This window comes from Aythya fuligula, chromosome 8, assembly GCF_009819795.1.
Source record: "Aythya fuligula isolate bAytFul2 chromosome 8, bAytFul2.pri, whole genome shotgun sequence".
In the NCBI taxonomy this organism is placed as follows: Eukaryota; Metazoa; Chordata; class Aves; order Anseriformes; family Anatidae; genus Aythya; species Aythya fuligula.
In genome coordinates, this window is record NC_045566.1 from 4,499,767 (window position 1) to 4,513,423 (window position 13,657).

Sequence of the window (13,657 nt, forward strand, 5' to 3'; positions counted from 1 at the left end):
CCTAAATGAACACTAAATCCATTGCATATTTCCTTTATTGTTTTATATATCTACACAAAAGCTTGAGAAGTAGCCATGGGAGACTAACGCTTTGCAACCTGGAGCAGAGTTCACAAAGTGCTTTTCTTATTTCAAATAAAATTCCTTTAAATGAAAAATACATAACTGGTAGTGCATCTCCACACATCTCCATTGCAGGGGTGTGAGAGGGAAACTTCTCTGCAAAGAGCTCTGAGCTGGAGGTGTCGCGGAGCCTCACTGGAAACTCTTTCCTTTTGGCACCCAGAAACATCCTTACCCAGAGTCCTGCCCATCTCATATGCCAAATGTTAACTTTTAAAAGTTAAAGAAAACTATTAAATCAATGCTACAGTGTACCAAGCCTGGTACTAAAGTAAAATATGAAAACCAGGTTAGGAAAGAGTCCTGGTACAGAAAAGAAACAGTAGCACTTAGAGGGATAAAGTTATCATTCAGGGCCTCCCTTTCTATTCAGTGAGTAATTGTGTATCTAGCTAGCACCTTGTAAGCCAGCCTGAAGGTTGGTTAACCAGCTGGAGCAGGATACCTAATGGTTGGGACTTTTGAAGGAGGAATCTGCTGGCCCACTGCTCTGTCAGGAGCGTGTGTACGTACAGGTGAACGTTGTGTGTGTTCTAACAGCCCTTCTTGTAGTACAACAGCTTACATAGTCCTGGTGCTCAAAAACGTGACATAGTCCTGAGTCCTCCTGCAATGCCTCTGATTGATCAGCGATGCTTTTAATACAACCTGCAGAAAAATTCTTAGCACGTGACAGAAATATATCGCGGTTATTTTGAAGGAGTGGAGCTCACATGTTCACAAAGACCTACAAAACTGTTCCTGGTAAACCTGTGTAAGTCAGACAACATGTGGCAATGGGGACTCCAGCCTTCACATTGTGTGAAAGCTTTTCCACCCATTTCTTCTTTTTGTTTTGCTCTTGAATGATTTTTTGGTACCTGTTGGTGTTTGGAATTTCATTGTAAGGGGCTGGAGAGAAAACAGCTCTCCAGTAGTTCGAGGTTAGCCCTTCTGAAGGTAGTCATGGATGCTCTTCCTGCCACTAGGTAGTGTTCATAACCTGCCCTTGATTCAGGTGTGTGGAGGAATCTGGTTTGCTTACCACCAAAAATGTCACTTGCACTTGGTCTTTATGCTGCAGGAAAACAGATATTCTCGTGCACTTGTGTAAGGCTCTACGCTGCTGTGAAGCTGTAAACCTTACAGCCAGGGATGCTGTACCTGGGGGTTTGGTTTTCCCCTGTACCCAAGAGCAGTAAAAAAGCTCCTGCTCTGCACAGAAGCCTGTAGGTCTGTAAGCTCTGCTCCTACTTCTGACTTGAGTGCTTTCGTATGTACTGGATGTGAGCTGAAAATTGAATTTTACTTTCCAAAATGGCCATCGTAGATTTCTAATTAAACATTTGGATTTTTTTTTTTTTGTGACAGAGTTTAAATATTAGGTATTAGCAATAATGTTTAAATTGATGAAGTGTAAGACCGGTGAAACAGGTTACAAGTAAGGGAAGAGAAAATATTATGAACCATATTCCCTAATTTATGCCTTCTTGGAAAATTTGTCTACTGAAATAAGAGTGTCTGAAATAATTCAGTTTATGGCATTCAGCAAGAGGTACAGCAGGAATGGCTGGGTGATCTTTTAACATGGTGAATAAAATACAAGTCCCATTTTGCATTGGAGAGGAAGAGTTACGTTGTGCTGTGTTCTTTGCTTAAGCAGACAAGCGAGGTGTGTGCTCTTCAGGTGAGGTCTCAATTTCCTGGGTGCTGTGAGTTTCTTTCCTCTTGGACCCTATCTGAACTCAGCACCTCTCTTCTCCACCCTCCCTAATTCCGTCCCTGCCCTGAAGCCTCTTTGCCTCTTGCCTGCCAGCCTAAACCTCTGGGGTCCTCTGTTGCTGAGCAGTACTCTTGCTCAAGAGTTGACTCTTGCAGTCCTTGTGGTGTGAGACCTCACGTCCAAATCTCTTCCTCTCTCCTCTGGTCTGATTCTTTTACTGATTGCATTTGAATCCTGCAGCTAGCTGGGTGCCTTTCTGGAAAGACGAGCACCCCACCATCAGTTCCAGCTCTCTGTGTCATTTCTGCAATAACCTTACAATTCGGGTAGTTGTGTTTCTTTGTTTTTGTTTTTTTTTTTTTTGTTTGTTTGTTTTTAGGATTAGCGAAGAAAAACATGGTCAAAACATTGCGTTTTCCCCGTAGTCTAAATCTTGGAAGGGATTCAACTCCCTCCTCTTCCCTCATGCTGCGAACGCCACCCCCAAGCAGCCACGTTTGACGTGTAAAACTGCAGCCTGAACAGTTAAAGTCTGGCAAAGTGGCAAGCAACTGCAAGGAGACCCAGGATGGGAAGTGCCAGGAGACCTCAGCAATAGCTGGTGCCTCCTGCACTGGCCTTGGGTGGAGAAAATGGGAGCAGGTAACTTGCAGGGAATTATTGAGCCATGTGGTTGTGCATAGCAGCATCGTAAATAAAAGGCTCAAAACCTTTAGTGAAATATCTGACCTCGAGATCAGAGATTGAAGAGATAATTGCAAAAAAAAGAATTGTGGACAGATTATGAGAGCATTAATGTTCTCCGAGTGTGATCATCTCAGGCAGACAACCGAGGGCAGGCCTGCCTTTGTCTCTCAGCACACGAGTGGTAATTCTGAGAGCACGAGGAACGCTGCGTGGTGGAGCACAGAGGTCACCAGCACCGAGGGTGCTGCTGTTTCCCATTGACCAGATTTGGGACAGAACCAGCACACGTAGGATTACGTCCCACCCTGCTCGTGTCATGCTGCAGGAACACAGGATTTAAGCCATGCTTTTCTTTGGGTCTTGGTGAGAAGTGGATCTGAAATGTGAGGAGCTTGAGCAATGAATCCAGCCTGGTAGGTGGGCTCGTACAGTGCCGAAGAGACCGAGAGCTTCCGAAGGAGGAGGAGTGCTGTGTGTGTAGGTTTGGGTGCCTTGCCTTTTTGTATTTAGAAGCTTTAATGCTACCAAACTACCCTGCAGTGAGTCAAACGTGGCTTGCTGGAGTTTTCCTAGCAGTTGGTATGTCACTAGCGAGAACACCCTGCCATATGATACCGGGGCTGGCTGTTGTCTTCACTTCTCGAAAGCATATGGAAGTACTCCTACCTCTACCTTTCGTGTTCAGGAAAGCTGTAGGGCTTTTAGTGGCTGTACATGAACAGAACATTTGTCTTAGGAGAAAGAGTGGGGGGTGTGATGGAGGAGTTTAAGGAGGAGAAAATATGAATAAAAATATTTCTGTTCTTGAGCCCTCATTAGAGAATTGAAGAAATGCAAATACAAGGTGTGTGAGTGGAAATGTAATTTTTTTTTTTTTATTTTTTTAAGGACCACATGCAAGGACTATGATAGAGGTGCTGTATACTTTAAGATATCCGAGTTACAAAGAAAGCTTGTAGTTCATGGAATTATATCTATGAGCCTTTTAATATACTTAGGTTGTTCTTTATCTCCTACAGAGCATTGCAGGATATGTTTCCCTGGAGGTGTCTGAAGTAAGGCTAGAAAAATCCTACCTGATCTTTAATAATCCCTCACACGCATGGTAATACTTCAGAATTGTACTATCATTGTGTAATTTACACTTAAATCCTCTCATTTCTGTGCTCCCGCCCACAAAAAAAAAAAAAAAAAAAAAAAGAAGGGAAAAAAAAACCTTTAGAGTTATAGGGAGCCAGTGATTGCATACTTGAAATACCTTGGCCTTGTTGCCAGTTTAGACTCACCTGCTTAAATTGATTTATTGTGTGTTTTTTTTTTTCCCAGGGAATAGGACTGAAAAATACATTTCTCCTCTTCTAGTTAATAGATTCAGGAAGTAATTTGCAGACCAGGAAACAATGGATCTCGTATAATAAAAGCACTGCCTAGGTAATTCATAAGGAAGATAAACTTGTATTGTTAAGCTTGCACATTCTGCTCTTATTTGTAGACCATCTATTGCTCTCCTGTGCTTTCCACCATTAGGCAGTAATGTTATTGCATTAGTAGGAAAGCACTGCCACTTGGACCGCCTTTCAAAACCATGCACAAAATCAAATAATCCATTTTACTGAATTGTGAAGAGCTGTGTTATTTGTTTATAACCGCTCACTTAGTTATTGCTCTCCGTGCGGCGTGTTACAATTTAATCACTGCTCTGCATCTCTCCTGTTCAGGCGGGCCGGCGTGAGGCAGCAAAGGGACAAAGCGGAATGACTGGCAGCTAAGTGTTTCAATCCGTCGAGATACTGATTTATTTCTTCGAGGAGGAGTGTAAAGGAAATGAGAGTGGCTGTTTTTTGTAACCGGTGCACTGAATAGTCATCAGTTAAGCCGTGGAGGTCATACACACGAGCTGAAATAGTTCTTGAGGAAGATAAAAACACTGGAGTGTGTCTCGTCGTCTGCACCACGCACGGTCCTTGTGAAGCTTGTGATGTTTGGCCTGTCTTGTAAAGGCAGCACAAAGGAGAAGTTCGGAATCCTTTTAGTTACAGGGGTTTCATTTCAAAAGAAGTTATACGAGGGATTAAAATGCGGGCTGTTAGGAATTCCTGGCATCTCTCTAGTTAATACATGCAACTGCAAAGTTTTTAGCTGTGTTCAAGATGATTTGTGTTGATTCTGCAGAATGTTTAAACTCCAATGCTTCTTGGCTAACAAATAATTCCTGTGCTGAGTAGGGCAGGTGGTATGGATATCTGTGAAAATGGATCTATTTTGGAGTACAAATTAGGACTTCTAGAGCAAAAATCAGAGGAAGAACATTGGTGGAATATTATAGGAATGCTTTAAAAGCATGTGCATGCCTGGGTTGGAAACAGATACCTTAGTTTTTCTTGCCAATTTTGACATAATTATACATTTCTCTCCTCTGTTTCCCCCTAGGTATAACTTTGTCCTTTAGTAACAACTTTTTTTCCCCCTTATTTTGAAATGTTAATTTTTAATCTGAAAAGAATCCTTCTTACAGTCAAAACAATATTCCATAGCAAACCTGACAGCATTTATAGGACATCTTTTGCTTAATTCTATATTCCATCTGAACTTCTACTGATCTGGAGAAAGCAAGTGTATACTTTTGAATTAAATTAGGTCTTTCTAAGACTTCAAATCTCTAGAGACCACTGAAAATCTGTGCTCAACAATCATTGCTTGTACAGAAGAAAGATCTCCTACCTATCAAGAGATTGCTTTAGTATGGTATTCCCTAGAAAGCCTGCTGTAGCCAAGCCTATGTTTGATGTTCCTTTTCTAACCTAAATCCTGAGGTTTTTGAATAGTTTCATTAGATGTAGTAACATTTTTCTCAAATTTCAGTGCATACATTAAAAAAATAAAATTAAGAATAGAATTACTTTATGTGAAGTGTTTGGTGCTGACAGCAGAGAAGTTTTTCACTGTCTCATCTCAAAAAGAGAGAGACTTTGAGACCATTTTTGTCTTCTTTTCTCAGAGAACCTGTGTAAAACAGTGATGGATGTATGGTCATGATGGTTCTGGAAGAAGGAAGAGAGAAGTGTGCTCTGAGCAGGCAGCAGAGCTACTTCAGCATTTCTTTTCCCTTCTAACTTCCTTTCTGAGCTAATAGTCCTTTCAGTATGAATGCAGATCTATTCGTAATGTGTTGAACTGCATTATTTAGCCCACCACCGCAAGCCAAATTGTTATCCCTGGAGATAAAATTGCTAACTTGATTTAACAGGGCTTTGTTAATCTAGCCTCTCATTTACACCTTCTCCTGGATATTTCCATTGCAGGTGCTTTGTATTTGTTAAGTATGATTTTGACAAAAAGACACACATCCATTAATAAAAAGCTATTTAGCTCTTTGGTGCTTGGGAGAAAGCTGTCGAGGAGTCTTGTCTTGTAAGAAGCACTTAGAACCTGTATTAAGGCTGCAGTGCCTGTGTTTGCAGTACATCGATCCTTCAGAAGTGAGACATTGAAGAAGAAGATCTCTATTAGTTCCTTGGCAGTGAGTAAAATCCAGAAAAGTATATCTGAGTGTTTTATTCATAATCTGCTTTGTGGCTTTGTTGCTGCTGCATGTTTCGAATGCCTTTTCCTAGAGCAACCAGTTGAATGTGCAGCCGAGCACTGGCTAAAAAGGTCTGTAGTGGTTGAAAATACTGCAAGATGTGTTTGCCAAAAGAGAGATCAAACCAGTCCTGTGGAAGATTGTGGATAAGGATTACATAAAATAGAGGTGTGCTTTGCCTACAGTATCAATGTCCATTTTCTGTGAAATGACTTTCGATTTTTGTTATTTCACGTTTTGGTATAATCTCTGAGATGGAGATCGGATTTGAGATTAGAAGTCTGAAAACGAAGTGATTCTCAATGACATCTGGAATATTTGCACGATTTTATCAGCTGATAAAATGCAGATGAGTACAAAAAACAAAGAGCAGCATTTATAATTCATACGGCCAAGCCATTCCCCAGAATTACAGAAGTGGACTGGTGTCCCCCTTTCCTTTGTTTTTCCCCAGTGGTACTAGGCACTGTATAAAGCAGAAGGAAAACAAACAAACAAACAGATCTCTATTCCAGAACGCCTGATAGTAGTGAGTAATCATTTCATTTAGGAGACGCCAGAAGGATGGGACTCGTTGGTTGTCAGCTGGCCAGCGGTGTGCTCAGGCATCGATATCTTCTGTTCTTTCTCTTTTATTAAATCTCATCCTAAAAGAAGTTTTCAGATGAAATGCTAAGAGCAAAGAATTGGCTTTGTAGAGCTTTCTGGTACTGCCTTCAGAGGGCAGCCCAGAAACTGCCCCGGGAAGGTGCTTCTTTGGCTGGAAAGGGTGGTGGTGTACATGGGGAGGCTCAAACAAGTACAAGAATATGATGTGTGATAAAAAGGGTAATCCCAATGTTCTCCTACCTTGAGGAGATGTGTGATGAAGGAGGCCACTGGAATGGTTTTTGCAGTAGCATTTGGAGTGGATTGTGAGTGGAGACGAGAAGCTGTAGAAACTGTCTTGAGCTAACAGCTCCCAGGCAGGCTGCCTAGCATTTAAACTGATGTGGTAATATTAGACAGAGAAATTGTCCTCACTGCTCTAACCTCATAGCGTCCCAGTCTTCCAGCAGCGCCTTCAGCAGACCTTTGCAGGTTGAGTTTAGCTTGCTGCCTGCCTTGGGGTGTAACCACTTCACCTCATGGGGCAGTGCTTCTCCGACAGGGTCCTGTACAGCCAGGCTTCTGCTTGCAAGGTGTGTTCGGAGGTTTCTTTATGGGAGAAGCAAAAGTTCTGCCTTACCTGTGAAATGGTGAGCCTTCAAAGCTTCCTGCTTGCTAAGAGTTGCCTAGTTTGCATTTATTCTCCCATAAAATCTATTCTTTCCCAAATTAGCGCATCTCCTCAGAGCAATCTTCAGCTAGGCGTGAAGGCAGATTGGTACCACCAGCAGTGCATTTTGGGTCTCAGAGCTGAGATTTGCATTAAGGAAAATGGGATTGTTATTGTGAAAGTTGCCGGTGTTGTCATGTTTGCCCATAGTTCATGCATTTCTTTCCCATTAGTTTCAAAGGATTTCTTTCTAGTCATGAGTTAAATGGACCTGCTCGGTGTTTACATGTATGCAAATGATTGTTGTGTCACTACAATTGCAAGATTTAAGGAAAAAAAATCAGATATTTTACATGCCTTTGAGTACTAAAGTGATTGCAATTACCTACATAAAAAGAGTTGTTTTATTAATTAATTGACTCGGAGAAAAAAGGCTAGTGACCCTCTGAAGGAATATCAATAACCGAAACATTAATTATGCAAATAAGAACTGTCTTTAGTGTTCATTATTCATAGCTTAACATGAAAATTGCCTGTTAAAATAATGCTTCATTCATATATTTTGATAAATACCTAATCTGCAGGGCTGTCGTTGGACCTCGACTTGGGAGGCAAAGCCCCCGTGGTGAGGCTGGTGAGGGCAGAGGCTGCTGGCAACCGGTGGCCCTTGGGGCTGGTGCTCAGCTGCTGGCATTTGGAAGGCCCTGGTGCTCAGCCACTTTCAGTGAGACAGTCACTACATTTCACAGGTGAAAGAAGCAGGGAAAGAAGCAGTAAGGCATACGGAGAGTTTGTGATTTCCTCGTGGTTTCAAAGGGAGGCTGTAGCAGAGCTGTGAAATCAGCCCCGATCTGAGTCCCGATGTAGGCTGTCACCGTGTGGGGTCGTCTTCTTCTTCAGTGGGTCAGTAGGGGTAGCACCGAGGTGAACAAATGCCATAAGGAAAGCCAAGTTGGGTCGTGCATTTGATTTCTCTGAACTTAGCTCTGCCTTTTTGTTTTCTGAAGTTTCACAGAGTGGTATTAAGTTCTGACTAAGGATTCATGTTGGATTTTACTCCTTTTTACATCCCTAAAGACAAGTCAGAAGTTTCCCAGGCTCCTTCTCACTCAGGTGTCTAAAAGAGGACGAGAGGAGAGGGAGGAAGAGCTGCATTTCCTTCTCCATCAGCTGAAGGGCTGTGCAGCAAATAACCACATTTCAGTTTTCAGTATGCACACAAGAAGGCAGTTAGGCAGTCCCAGAAAAATCTTTCACTCCCCGAAGATTCAAACATACGTGTCTGAAACGAAGGCATTAAGATTTCCCATTTTTAATGCCTTGGAACTTGTTATGCCAATAGGAGGAAGGGCTGATGAAGAAATATGTCCCCCCCTCCTTCCCCGGTAGCGTGATGAATTGTGGAAGTCCTGATTGAAAATTCTAATCACAGCCTTGCAGTCCTTCAGATCACAACCCTTGACAGTTGATTCACTCCTTTTCATGCCTGCTGCCTCTCACTGCTCCTGGTGCCTCTTATGCATGAGTCTATCATTAACACACAAAGCATGATGGATTGGTTGGGGTACCTCTCTCCTTAGAACCTGGGAAATGCTTCTTTTTCAGAATCAAAGAACCTGTGTGTGACATCGTCATGAATGAGAGAAGAAAGTAATACAGTATTGGATGTGCCTGTTTGCTGCCACTGTTTAGAGAGAAAATGATGCATTATGGGGAATGTAAGTATATGGCCTGTTTTTTTTTTCTTTATTTTTTTTTCTCCCTACTGGCACACGATGCAGAAAATCGTGGATCTTAAACAATGCCTAAGCTAAGTCTGGCAATGCCTCCAAGTTGTAATACTTCTTTGAAACAGAACTGTAAACGCTTAAAATTTTTACTTAAAGATTGGCCTGTTTGTGGAGTCTTTTAACTTCTGGTGTGATCTGATGACCTAAATGATTAGGAATAATTGGTTTTGGTACTGACTGCTGGACTTCCATCACTTTTGTGGGTTCTCTTCCACAGACCCTTTCAACAGGAAACTTTTGCAAATAATTGCATCTGCAAATGCAGATGTTAAATTTGTAAATGCTTTTGTTTGTCTGTGTGACTTGACATTTAATGTTTCAGTGAACAAGACAGTGAAGTTTTGGCTCCAGTGAGAGATTGATAGGAACAATTTTCAAATGTGGTATCAAAACAAAGTGAAAATATGTCATGTTCAAATACAGAGCTCTGATGCGTCATGTGGTCTTGTAATAAATGAAGTAGCTCTACAAAGCTGACAGATCTGCAAGAGAATGTTTTTAAATTTATGATGATTAATTTTCAAGATGAACCGCAATAAAAAATGTGTTAGTAGATACTTAAAGAAGGTAAGGGGAAGCAGCTTTCCGAAATGAAAACAAGCAGGTAATGATAAGGCTGCCTTCACTTTTATATCACGCTTTCTGAAATTCGTGCAGTGAGCAAATTGATATTCTGACTGCTGCAGCTGGCAATAACAGCTACTCATGCAAGTGTAACGTTTTGTGGAAGTTCCACCTCTTGCATTTGTGCTGTTGCTTTGTGCTGGCTGTCTCGGAAATGCCAGTGCTATCCCTGAGCTGAGCACAGTTAGGAGTAACACAAAGCAGAATTGAAGATTTCCTACCAGGACTGGTGATTCCCCCAGAGCCATCAAGATAAACCAGCACTGAGTCTAGTGAGAGAACAGAAGTAGCTCTGTAGGGCCTAGAAAGAAAAACAAACTTTTCTGAAACTCAACATGTTAATTTCTCCTGAGCATTTGCCCCTTGAAGACTGACTGTTTTGCATTAGGAAAGTTAAATGCAAAGGATATCTTTCAGTAAGATATATGAAGTGATTTATTTAAGCATAGGCAGTGTTGGGCTAAAACACGCCTTGATACCATTTGTACTTTGCAAGAAGTCAGCCATACATGCCAAGTGCTTACGTTTTATTTGTATTGATTTGGGTTTATTTTTAAAGATAGGGCTCCTTGCTTCACTTCTTTCCATTTCGTTGTGTTTGCACAGATGCCTTGGCAATCGACAGGTGCAGAATAGCTTTATGCTCCCATTAGTACAATGGAGGTGCTGATAAACATGATTTAATGAAGTGAAGAAAGGAATTATACACCAGGACACATCCTGGATCCAGTGTAAATTTGCTTAGTTCCATTGACCCTGTAGAGTTGGTTTGAAGTTTTGTTCTAAGTTGTTACTGGTAAGACATCGGGTGACAATTTGTGTGCTCACTCCTACAACGGTGATGTTTAGTTTGATCAACACTTGATTTTTGAATTAAAAATTGCTAGTTGAAGACTGTCTTCAGTAGATAGACTAGCACGCCCACACATGGCCTGTTCTATAAGTAATATATTGAAGCAGTGGCATCATTTCGGTCCTTACTAGAGCATTTAGCACTTTTTTTCCCCACTGCAAGACCTCTTTGTTGTATCTAATGTCTCTCTTACAGTATCAGTTCCTGCCAGTTTCTAAAGGTATATAGTATAACTGCCTAGCAATTGGCTTTATCTCCTTTATTTTGCACTGTGCATTGCAGTGATGACTGATGTAACTTCTGTTCGTGTTAGGATGTCTGCCCTTTTAGTCAAACCTATACGGAAATGTTTATGCATAGGCACAGAATAGATAATTCAGATGTTTATTTTAAAACTAAGCACAAAAATAGGTGTATTTATGCATCTAAGTAAGTGAAACTGCTACCAGTGGTTCGCACTTTACTGGGACCTGGTCATGCTCAAGGTTTCTTTGTGTTGGGTGTCTTTAATAACCGAGGGCATTTTCCACATGGTGCAGAGCTGCACCTCCCTGTTGAAAGGGCAAGTCTTCCTACCTGTGCCAAACTCTGAAGAGCGTTGGGTGTCTTGTTGAGCAGGTAACATTTCTGTTAAAAGACACGAGAAACTTTTTGAAAGGGGGTAGTATGAAGGAAATCAGATGCAGTGTAACTAGAGCATGAGGAAGAAAGGAGCAAGCATTTTCTGGTGGTTTTGGACAGACCTGACTTTGATTTAGTGATGCCAGAAGTGAACTTTAAAGTTGGACATGAGGGGAAGATGCCTCAGAAATGATATAAGCCGCAGGAATTCAACAGGAAGGAAAAAAAAAAAAAGGCAGAATGAAACGTATATGCATTTTTAATATGTGTGGTATGTTGTGCTTACTGCCTCTAGTGCGCTTCAGAATGGCTTTCAAGTGCAAACCACTTGCTTTGGTCCTCAGTCCTTGCTGTCAGGATTCGATTCTGTCCACTGGGATCCCCAAAGACTAATCAACATCATGCTGAAACTGCATCCATTTTTCCTCCAGCTAGTGCCAATGTATGTGCAGGGAAAAAACAAACAAACAAACAAAAACAACAACAAACAAAAGGAACACACAACAATGTTCTTTGCAGCTGTTTACTTTTCAAAAGGAATCAATATTTTTAGGGGGAGCATCCTTCACCAGTGCATAACGTAAGTATTTTCATGTCTTCAGTAGAGATCAGCATTAATTAGACTCTCAAAATAGATACGGATTTCCGGAGGCTGGATTACAGTAGGTGAGGTTGTCAAACGACCACAAGAAATTCAGCTACACTTCTGTCACTTGCATGCTCTGCTTTGAATGTCAGAATCCCCATGCCTAAAACGTGTTGGGTTAAGTGCTGTACCTTGCTGAATGACGGGGTAGCCTGTCGTTAATGGTTACTAATTGCAAAGTGTTACACAGTGCTTCTATGGGAGCTTGCTTCTGGCGGGGACATCTTCGTGCCCACTGAATGCTTTGTCCCCGCTCTGGCATTGCAAATTACAGCATGAGCTTGGTGTGAGGGCGCTGGTACCTACTTGGAGCACGAGGTAGATCACAGACCTGTCTCATGCATTGAGCAGCTGTTAGCTGGGAGCTGGTTTCAGCCTCTGCTGACAGGAGGGAATGAAATTAGTAACCTGTGGGAGAAGAGCTCTCTAATCCATTGACCGTTCACTCTCACCAAAACCTGAATTTTTCATAATCTTAGTTCTTTTTAGAGAAGAGAACACTCTGAAAGACTGTCATGGTCATGACGGATCAGTTACACTGTGGCATTTACATTTGGATAGAATTCAAAGTTTCTTCAGCATAAATATTCACATACATATGATGTCTTGTGAAAGTGGTGTTTAGTGATTCTGATGTCTGTTAGCACCTGACATGAGATGACCAGAGAAGCGTATCCATTACTTCCAACAACAATTGGATTGTATCCCTTTTGCAGTTTCTGACAACTTTAGCAATCAAATAACTTGGAGTTATTTACCATCTGAGCTGGTAAGTTTTGGAAATTAGCTTTGAGAACATTTAAATCGTGCTTAACACCACGGGGGAATTTCCATACATAGTAGGCTGAATTTTATGTAAGGGTGTAAAGCCTCAAGACCGTACGCCTTTCCAAGGAGTTTATGTTGTCTTTATTTGCACATGTATTTATTTTGTTTGTCTGATAGATAAAAATTCAGGCTGTGCAAGCCTGCCCCTCACTTCTGGCAATCGGGGCACACTCCTCACAGCCTTATCTGGGCTAGCTCAGGGTCTGAGCTGGCAGTGTCCCCACAGGCTGCAATCCGATTATTTAGGTTTACGTGGAGATGACTCTGACCGCAGCTGGAGAATTTAAGTATGAGCTCATCAAATGTCAATATCGACTGAAACTAAGCTGGTTTGTGCATCGCTTGCATGGCCGTGTCGTGATCCTGTGTGTCAAGGCTCCCACCGTGCCTCCGACTGCCTGCGGACTGACAGGGGCACGTCCCTGTTGGGTCTCATTGGGTCATCTGCAGCATTGGATGATGCTGGAGCTGGCTAGAAGAGAGTCGCAAGACTTTTTGTTTCTATGGTATCATGTAGGTACGTTGCACTAAATAGTGTGGGTTCTGTATTCAAGTTTTAAGAAAGATATGCTGTGTTGGGCAAATACAGATTTCTTGATGTCCATCGGTTGCGGATCTCCGTGAAGGAGGTTGCTGGCTTACAAAGTAAGGTCCTATTTATGATCCTTTTAATGCAAGCGTGTAACTTTTTAGAACAAAACATAAAAGATTTGTAAAGCTAGGTTGATATTTGAGTTGAGTATTCTGAATCCTTTAAGGAAATTCCTAAATGGCGTCTACCTCTGTGACTAACACTTTGACACTTACAAATGGGCCCTTGACTTTTTATATTTCCGTGGATATGACCTGCCTGTCCTGGGCTGTGAAAAATCTGGAATTTGAAGCTGGACTCCATCTGTGCATGCAAAAAAAGAAAGGGGAAAAAAAAATTATTCATGTATA

At 41.7% G+C, this 13,657-nt stretch overlaps 1 protein-coding gene across 9 annotated transcripts in view; it reads left to right on the forward strand.

Annotated features, from left to right (window-relative positions):
* The window catches only part of DAB1 (DAB adaptor protein 1), a 209,949-nt gene that overhangs the window by 77,066 nt on the left and 119,226 nt on the right, over nucleotides 1-13,657 (forward strand). For 8 of the 9 annotated variants that reach the window (XR_004253525.1, XR_004253526.1, XM_032191973.1 and 5 more), the window contains exon 2: nucleotides 8,959-9,071. The exons of the other annotated variant lie outside the window; for it this stretch is intronic. The gene's annotated coding sequence lies outside the window, so the exon portion shown is untranslated. The remainder of the gene's footprint in view (nucleotides 1-8,958; nucleotides 9,072-13,657) is intronic. 9 annotated transcript variants of the gene reach the window in all.